The sequence below is a fragment of the Schistocerca serialis genome, chromosome 9 (assembly GCF_023864345.2).
Source record: "Schistocerca serialis cubense isolate TAMUIC-IGC-003099 chromosome 9, iqSchSeri2.2, whole genome shotgun sequence".
NCBI classification, from domain to species: domain Eukaryota; kingdom Metazoa; phylum Arthropoda; class Insecta; order Orthoptera; family Acrididae; genus Schistocerca; species Schistocerca serialis.
In genome coordinates, this window is record NC_064646.1 from 312,800,718 (window position 1) to 312,809,622 (window position 8,905).

An 8,905-nucleotide genomic window follows, 5' to 3' on the forward strand; every position below is an offset into this window, starting at 1 on the left:
CTTCTATTCTCTTTTTGTCCAAACTATTTGTCGTCCATGTTTCACTTCCATACATGGCTACACTCCATACAAATACTTTCAGAAACGATTTCCTGACACTTAAATCTATACTCGATGTTAACAAATATCTCTCCTTCAGAAACGATTTCCTTGCCATTGCCAGTCTACATTTTATATCCTCTCTACTTCGACCATCATCAGTTATTTTACTCCCTAAATAGCCAAACTCCTTTACTACTTTAAGTGTCTCATTTCCTAATCTAATTCCCTCAGTATCACCCGATTTAAATTCACTTCATTCCATTATCCTCGTTTTGCTTTTGTTGATGTTCATCTTATATCCTCCTTTCAAGACACTGTCCATTCCGTTCAACTGCTCTTCCAAGTCCTTTGCTGTCTCTGACAGAATTACAATGTCATCGGCGAACTTCAAAGTTTTTATTTCTTCTCCATGGATTTTAATACCTACTCCGAATTTTTCTTTTGTTTCCTTTTCTGCTTGCTCAATATACAGATTGAATAACATCGGGGAGAGGCTACAACCTTGTCTTACTCCCTTCCCAACCACTGCTTTCCTTTCATGCCCCTCGACTCTTATAACTGCCATCTGCTTTCTGTACAAATTGTAAATAGCCTTATGCTCCTTGTATTTTACCCCTGCCACCTTCAGAATTTGAAAGAGAATATTCCAGTTAACATTGTCAAAAGCTTTCTCTAAGTCTAAAAATGCTAGAAACGTAGGTTTGCCTTTTCTTAATCTTTCATCTAAGATAAGTCGTAAGGTAAGTATTGCCTCACGTTTTCCAACATTTCTACGGAATCCAAACTGATCTTCCCCGAGGTCCGCTTCTACCAGTTTTTCCATTCGTCTGTAAAGAATTCGCCTTAGTATTTTGCAGCTGTGACTTATTAAACTGATAGGTTTGTAATTTTCACATCTGTCAACACCTGCTTTCTTTGGGATTGGAATTATTATATTCTTCTTGAAGTCCGAGGGTATTTCGCCTGTCTGATACATCTTGCTCACCAGATGGTAGAGTTTTGTTATGACTGGCTCTCCCAAGGCCGTCAGTAGTTCTAATGGATTGTTGTCTACTCCGGGGGCCTTGTTTCGACGCAGGTCTTTCAGTGCTCTGTCAAACTCTTCACGCAGTATCTTATCTCCCATTTCATCTTCATCTACATCCTCTTCCATTTCCATAATATTGTCCTCAAGTACATCGCCCTTGTATAGACGCTCTATATACTCCTTCCACCTTTCCGCCTTCCCTTCTTTGCTTAGAACTGGATTTCCATCTCAGCTCTTGATATTCATACAAGTGGTTCTCTTCTCTCCAAAGGTCTCTTTAATTTTCCTGTAGGCAGTATCTATCTTACCCCTAATGAGATAAGCCTCTACATCCTTACATTTGTCCTCTAGTCATCCCTGCTTAGCCATTTTGCACTTCCTGTCGATCTCGTTTTTGAGACGTTTGTATTCCTTTTTGCCTGCTTCATTTACTGCATTTTTGTATTTTCTCCTTTCTTCAATTAAATTCAATATTTCTCCTGTTACCCAAAGATTTCTATTAGCCCTCGTCTTTTTACCTACTTGATTGTCTGCTGCCTTCACTACTTCATCCCTTCAGAGCTACCCATTCTTCTTCTACTGTATTTCTTTCCCCCATTCTTGTCAATCGTTCCCTAATGCTCTCCCTGAAGCTCTCCACAACCTCTGGTTCTTTCAGTTTATCCAGGTCCCATCTCCTTAAATTAGCACCTTTTTGTAGTTTCTTCAGTTTTAATCTACAGTTCATAACCAATAGATTGTGGGCAGAGTCCACATCTGCCCCTGGAAATGTCTTACAATTTAAAACCTGATTCCTAAATCTCTGTCTTACCATTATATAATCTATCTGATACCTTTTAGTATCTCCAGGATTCTTCCATGTATACAACCTTCTTTTATGATTCTTGAACCAAGTATTAGCTATGATTAAGTTATGCTCTGCGCAAAATTCTACTAGACGGCTTCCTCTTTCATTTCTTCCCCCCCCAATCCATATTCACCTACTATACTTCCTTCTCTCCCTTTTACTACTGACGAATTCCAGTCACCCATGACTATTAAATTTTCGTCTCCCTTCACTACCTGAATAATTTCTTTTATCTCATCATACATTTCATCAATTTCTTCATCTTCTGCAGAGCTAGTTGGCATATAAACTTGTACTACTGTAGTAGGCATGGCCTTCGTGTCTATCTTGGCCACAATAATGCGTTCACTATGCTGTTTGTAGTAGCTTACCCGCACTCCTATTTTTTTATTCATTATTAAACCTACTCATGCATTACCCCTATTAGATTTTGTATTTATAACCCTGTATTCACCTGACCTAAGGTCTTGTTCCTCCTGCCACCGAACTTCACTAATTCCCACTATATCTAACTTTAACCTATCCATTTCCCTTTTTAAATTTTCTAACCTACCTGCCCGATTAAGGGATCTGACATTCCACACTCCGATCCGTAGGACGCCTGTTTTCTTTCTCCTGATAACGACGTCCTCTTGAGTAGTCCCCGCCCGGAGATCTGATTGGGGGACTATTTTACCTCCGGTATATTTTACCCAAGAGGACGCCATCATCATTTAATCATACAGTAAAGCTGCATGCCCTCGGGAAAAATTAGGGCTGTAGTTTCCCCTTGCTTTCAGTCGTTCGCAGTACCAGCACAGCAAGGCCGTTTTGTTTAATGTTACAAGGCCAGATCAGTCAATCATCCAGATTGTTGCCCCTGCAACTATTGAAAAGGCTGCTGCCCCTCTTCAGGAACCACGCGTTGGTCTGGCCTCTCAACAGATACCCCTCCGTTGTGGTTGCACCTACGATACGGCCATCTGTATCGCTGAGGCACGCAAGCCTCCCCACCAACGGCAAGGTCCATGGGTCATGGGGGGGGGGGGGAGTTTATTATATCAATGCATTAAATAACATCGAAGCATATCAGTTCAAATTAAATAAAGAGAATAACATCATAAAAAATAAAAATGACAGGAAAGTTGACGAAAAAAGCCCTTAATTCATAGATACTTTTCCCAAGGGTACGTATAAAGAAAAAAATCGCATACAACGTTGTAAATGAGCTGATCAGATATTCAATTAAAGACGAAAATGTGAAGCAGATGATAAAAGGAAATGAAGGGAATATGTTAAAAAATTTTTGAAAGTGTTTTCCAGACATTGTGATAAGGCACAAGGACAATTCCATAAGTGATACCATCAGTTATGAAAGTACTTTCCACAGTCACATACCATTAGTGATGGCAATTTAGCTATCAACAGAGTATGTTGTATAAACATTAAAAGATCTCTGTAAACATTTTTCTAGTTCAAGAGCTAAATCGCAAGCACTAGTACTTAATAATGAAATTACTTACTTTCTGGAGGTAATATCGGATGAAGTATGTAACCCAGATTGATGTATGAAAGGAAAACGCGCCAGGAGGTGATTTTATCTGAATAGAGGTTATTAAAGCTGGATGAAAGGTAATACGAAATAAACTCCCTAATCTTTTTACGGAATATTTGCTGATGAAGACTCTTCTCGAAAAGTTGAACACTTCTACGATTCTTCTTCACAAAAAAGAAGGCGAACAAGACATATATCGTGAGAGAGCTGGGAGGCTCGTCCCCATAATGTGTGAGGATTTTATATGTTTTCTGCCACTATAAATAATTCACCTTCACTGTACTGGAAAAAAGATGAATGAGTGTGCTGGACGTGTAGTAAATAAGATCTTTGACTCTGTGCTTAAGTTCATATGTCATTCGGTTACTCGCCTGTCAGTTGTTGAGCGCTGGGGCATTGTCATATGAGGCATAGCAGCGAACAGTTGAGTTGTTAGAGAAGGGGATTTGATATTTGTGAATCTGAAAGAAATTACCTGCAATAATTATGGGATGAAAACTCGTTTGTAAATGTATGTCATTGCATTTATTGATGGAGAAAATTTTGTGAAGGAATTTTTCAAGGTATCCAAAGCGTGCACAATAACAAAATGTTTGTTTGTCGGGTCTATGAGCTGAAAGAAGCCTTTGTTCCTCAGATAACTGATAACATTCATGATTAGTGTTAATTTGATCTCTTTCTTTTTACTATGCCGCAGACAAGGCAATTGGTTGGAAAGTATGTAACTTTTGTATTGAGAGAATTCCATATTTTAGGAGTCTTCTTATGTTGTTCAGACTTCAACAGTCAAGGACATTCTTAGCAAAAGGTAAGTTACTCTCATTTCTGTGTGATATCACTTTGTGCTGTTATGGGGAAACAGTTCATAGTCAAAATTATCAGGCGTTGTGCTAAGCTAGTAGATCAATTTACAGTGAACAGTGTAGGTACTCTCAAACAATGTTTTATATTCTGCGTAGAGCAGTATTTCATTATTAAAGTCAGAAATTATTGAGTTTCATTTAAAAAGTTTCCACTGAATATAGAGTTAGTTACTTTTGGCATTTAATTAGAACAGTTTTCATTATTTCAGTTTCAGTATTTCATTAAGTTTAAATTTTCGTTTCATGACACTGTTCCCCTGGGAAACACAATGCCAACCAACAATCGGTACTGCTCAGCGGTTGAATACGATGACTAAAGCACACGTTACACGAGGAGAAAGGTTTTGGAAAGGAGACATTCATTATTTTCGTTCATAGATAATTTCTTTATATAAAGCTTACACATGTCGACCAAATTCACCTAGGATATTCCTCTAGTTTTTCTGTGACTACGTAGGTAGACTGCAACACAGGTTCTCGAAATGAAATCAGCGCTACACATATATGTACAAACATTTTGTATTTTTTCTTTCAGTTGTGTTTGATTTTGCGTGAAATTTTCTTTCCAATAATATTGATTGTGAAGATCTTTGTTATGTAGAAAATATTACATACTGTCTTTTAAATGTTTGAGTGTTAGCTTGATCTTTAAGCAGATATTTCTGTTCCACGAAAGAACGTATTACTTTCGGTTAATTAACTAAAAATGTCACTTCACGCAAGTACAATAGAAATTTTGTTTGGTAATTCTGTTTTTACGTTTTAACATTTTACCTAGCAACAAAGAATTCTATCGTTCTATCAGGTCGCAAACAATAGCCCAAAGTAATGACACAATATTTAATGAAATGGAACAAGTACAACAGTCGTTATACATAAAAAAAATTGTTGAGATTTCAGGGAATGCGAGTAACTTACCAACAAAGATGAATTCTTGATTAGTAAACACCACAAACCACAAAACCAAATTTCAAATAACGAATCATCAACCGACAAGCCGCTTCAGCCATGTGTAATTTCGCAATTACCAATTATTCAGACAATCGATTCGGGTTTTCCTTCCAGTTCTTTCGATCAAACAGTACACGAGCTTACATCTGGTGTTGATAAACGCACTCGCTTGTACAGAAACCAGCAAACATGAACGATGAAATCAATAATCCGTGAAAGAGGTGCTACTAAAGATGAAAAAAATAATAGAACAAAATGCAATTCCACGAGAAGGAAATAAGTAAAGATATCCAGGATGTTGAGGACAAATAGCAAAACCTTCCCGTAGAAATCCGACAAGAAATTAGAAATGACTTACAACCCATAATCACCAGTTAGGGACTTGAAAACAAAGTTTTAATGTTTCACTATAATGTTTATTAGCTTGTTGTGAACCGGCTTTCGGCTTCTTAAGTCATCGTCAGATAACTTAATAGTGAAGTTGTATGGACTATCTCTTTAGTATTATGTTGCCTGACGATGACCTAAGAAGACGAAAGCCGGTTCGTAACGAACTGATAAACATTATTGTAGAACATCAACATTTTCTATTCAAGTTATTAATATGTCTGTGTCCATCCAAGAGCCGACGGAATATTCCATAAATATTATTACGAGGTTTGAGGCCAGGATACACAGTCTTGACTCTGAGAAAACATTTAAAAATTACACAACAGTACGCCAAAGAAGAGCTGCCTGCAAAAATAAATACCGCTGTACCGAGCGTAATAGTGTCGCAACTCACAGAACATCACAACCTCCTTCCATCACCGTCAAAACAATTAACAGATAGGCGCATTAAAACTGAACACCGATGAACAGAAAGAACAACTCAGTGTGTTAACGAACAATGCTGAGGACCTGATGACACTGGTGGGAAATTTATCCACAAACACAGACAATGATTCCGATGTCCCACATCTCGTCCAGTTTTTAAGTACAATGGAAAATCAAGCATTCAGAATTTTAAAGAAAGTCAGACCAAAGACAATCAACAACAGGAATAATACTTAAACAACAAGCGAGAGTGGTTGACATTTACCGAACGCAAACTAAATGGTAATGACGACACCAATAATTTGTGATGAAAATACCATCTCGTGGCGTCTTGGTGACTCTCCGAGGGAACAATGTTTTTCGCCAAGACATAATAGTAAGCCGCCCGTCAGGCACAATAGAGAACATTCCGGCTGTCACCGAAACAGAGACTGTTACAGAGGCGGTACACAGTCAAGACCGAAACAATTATAGTGACGGAGACAATTTCGTAGTAACGATCATAATGAAAGTAATCGAGAGAATAGACACTATGTGAGCCAGCACATTAAACTGGGTAACTACAGGCGCAGTTCGTATTCTAACGAAGAAAACTTTCATAGATCAAGCCAACAGAATTCACGACAAAACAGGAATTACGGAGACAGTCGTAAAAATGGCCAATATTATCTAAATTATAACAGACAACAACTCATTTAACGTTATCAAATTGCTAGTAGATCAAGTCCACCACGAGACGTTGAAATAGTTGAGGTGAGACTGTCTAACCCTGCCAACAATAAGCGGCGTGGAAATAACACAAAGTAATGCCTCGCCACCCCGACAGCTGACGACATTATAGACAGTATTGATACCATCGCTGCTGAAAGTAAATTTTGTACGTCTTGAAGACATAAAAGGTATTTTGTTACAGGATTCAGATAGGACACAGAACGATATCGCTCATCAAGTGATACAAGTTCGTCTGTTGTTGTTCATACATGCAGTCCCATTTCTGTGACCAGTGAAACTGTTTTCAACAGATATACTATGACGACAAATTGTCGTATCTTACCTTTACACAAAGTCAAACTACAAGGAACTATTTTAGACAAAAATGATGATGTACGACATCAAACTTGTTTGGATTTCACATGTCATGGCCATAAATTTATGATGTGTTTCTTAACTGTACAGCTTTTGTCAACAGAAATGATGTTGGGAGTATACCTTTTAAATGAAAAAATAGCAATTTAGGACTTTAATAATGTCAAGATCATCTTAGAAGCTGAAGTCAAGTCAATTATTCTTGAAGTAAATAGAGTAAATTTGAAGTTTGGATCTCAAGACAATTTGGGGAACTGAATCGACTATACTTTCTGATAGGCCATGAGCGCATTTTCCACTTGAATTCTTTTATGAACAAAGATGTTGTTTACGTACTTCTCGTGATAACATTGGTTGGAAGACAAAGATACACATTTTGAATCAACATCTCTCTGTTGGCCACGGTCTAATCCTTCTCAATACCTGAACTGAGAGATCAATAAACTTTCCAGATTATACTGTCACCACAGCATCAGAATTGGAATAGGCACATACATATGTTTCAGAGCACTTTAAACGAATTTACACATGATTCTGCTTCACTGCATCCCTCTTGCTTATACTTGAGAACAAACAGTCACCAGACCGAATCAGAGAGATCCTACCATTTCTTAACACACACACTTTATCACAAAGAGGTAATAGACTTAGCAGTAACCAACATCAAGAAAGCTGTAAAGCGAAGGAAGAGGTCAGAACAAGCTAAGGTAAATGTCATAAAGCTATGCATTGATCAGAAAATACTTGAGAAATCCTATCCTTCGTCATGCAAAAATAAGCATGTGAGTAGTAAGTTTCTCTTGACGTACAATGGACCTTAGAAAACTCATAGAACAGCACATTATAACGCAGTAAAAGTGGAAACAATGCATACTGAAACAAAATAAAGGGCTATATCATATAACACATATCAAACCATTTGCAGAGTAGTGACTGTTGTATTTAGCCAAGGTATTATTGTCTTGAAAACTAACTGGAATCTTTACTGGTATGGCGTACGTTTCTGACGTGCTATCTTCTTCATGACGTGTTGTGACATTTTCCTTTTTGACTGTACTGTGAGTGCATTATCCTGCTGAAGTATGTACTTTTATAGCGACAAACCCATATGTCTTCAGATTATATTATGACAGATATGACGATATGCATTTATCTTTAAGTGAATTTGGCTATAATCCTTACAGTCCAGATTCATGAGGCATATTTCCACATGACAAGTTTTATACTACTGTGTGATTACACTAGCCAGAGATGGAAAACGTGAATCAAAACATCTTGATTACAATAAAGATTTATTTTTCTAGCAAGGTAAGTATTTTAATGGACAATGTGCTACCAAACCATAATCGCTTTTTCAGATATTTTTTACTTCTTCATTAATTTTCTTGCCATGAATTTGGGTAATGTGAAATGAATGTAATTTTGTTTCATTATACGATTACTGCTTAACACAGCTATTTTGTTGCGTGAAATTTTGCATTACACAATTAGTGGTGCACTAATGTATCTTTGGACACTGAATTCTTATTGGCAATTTTTTGCGAAACTGTTATTTGGCATTTTGTGATGACATATTTTGCTTTAGTTGCTGCGTTGTTTTTATGCTGAAGCTTTTTGTGTATGATCTGTCTTACTTAACAATGTGTGCTTCACTTTGTTTGTTGGTTTACCATAGTAATTTTTTGCTGCATGTATGTAAATAAGATACCTTGCTACATTGCTTTTCATTTGTCATGTTC